We start from the raw sequence: 1,576 nt of genomic DNA on the forward strand, positions 1-1,576 counted from the left end.
CACCACCCCCCCGGGAACACGAGCCCGAGGACTTAATCCCCAGCCGTTTGCAGACAATAACATTTGGTCGTGTATAAAAGTCATTTCAAACCTCATGAGTTCAGACTTGAAATATGGAAGGTTTTGAGCTAATTGTTTTTCCAAACATAAGGTCCTGACTTTGAGAAAACAGTTAACAGTTCAAAAAACGTTTGGACATCAGATAAGAATTACAAAGCGACGTTCAGATACGTTTCAGTAAGAACAGAGGAATTAGAAACATATGAGCCACGGATTCCTTTAAAACCCGCTTGCACTTAAAGATTAAGGGGCCGAGAGATTCTGATTAACCAAATGTGTTCAAGGACTTACTAAATCCAAAACATTTAAATCACAGTGAAGACATTTAGGGAGAAAAATGGCTGCGATGTGTACTCAGTCCACCCCGGCCGGGCGAGCAGCGGCGTGGGGAGCTCGCAGCGTGATTCACGGTCAGCGATTCTGAACTCGGGCCACGCGAGCCATGAGGGTTTCATCTGCGGACACACGTGCCACCTTCGTACCGCTCTCTGCGTCCCCGAGAGAAGCCTTACGGGGTCCGCAGCGGGAGCAGTGACGGGCGCTGGGAGGCGAAGAATGAAACGCGCCTGGCCGGCTCTCCATCATTTCCCGACACACGAGTCGGCGAGTTCAGATTTAATAAATATTTATGAGCTACGTTCCCTTCTGTCCAAGGCACAGTTTTTCCCCTCAGTCAATGGCAGCCCCACATGCAACAGCTTCAGAGCTTACAAACCTGTCTCATACAGGAGGATAGTCAGTGAAGGAGACCATACATCATAAAGAGATAAAATACAAGCTAAGGTGATGTTGGTGACCAGAGCCCACGCAGGCGGGCCCGCGCCAGGGAGAACGGGGATGAACACCTGGGCTTCCCGGTGGCTGAGGCAAAGGGACAGACATGATGAAGTCGGGGGACAGACATGATGAAGTCGGGGTGCCTGGAGGGACCTGCCGGGAGCCGAGGCCTGGGGATCGCAGCGGCTCCGTGAGTGCATCCCCAGCAGAGGGACGAGGTGACATGCTCACCCCCTCCTGTCCTCTCGGGATGCCTGTGAGACGTCAACCAGTCCATCCACGGACGGGGTCTGTCCCCCCCAGTGAGACGGACACTCAGCTCCTTCGTGGCCCATCTCCCGAAGGCCACGGTGTCCTGGCCTCCCGCGCGTCTGAGCCCGCAGGGACAATGTCTCGCTCTCTGCGTCATTTCTCCTTTCCCCAACGATGAACTCAGAAGTGTGCCCGGTGTTCAGTGTCCGGGCACTGGATGCTGTCGTGTAGCCTCCGTTTCCGCAAACGCGCGCAGCAGCGGGAGGCGGTGGGTGCTCCTCGCCCGCGGGACCCGCCTTTGTTGACAGAACGTAAAGTCACATTAACTGCTTTTGTCCCCTGGTTATAGAAACGGTCTTTTCTGACTTTTCCATAAATCAAGGAAAACAGAGGGAGATGTCCACCATCTTCTCCAGGAGATGACAACCGTCGTATTACCTATCTTCACGGATTAAAGACACCGTCTGCTGCGGGGGGGGGGGGGGGG

The sequence above is a fragment of the Myotis lucifugus genome, unplaced genomic scaffold (assembly GCF_000147115.1).
Source record: "Myotis lucifugus unplaced genomic scaffold, Myoluc2.0 scaffold_909, whole genome shotgun sequence".
Lineage (NCBI taxonomy): Eukaryota > Metazoa > Chordata > Mammalia > Chiroptera > Vespertilionidae > Myotis > Myotis lucifugus.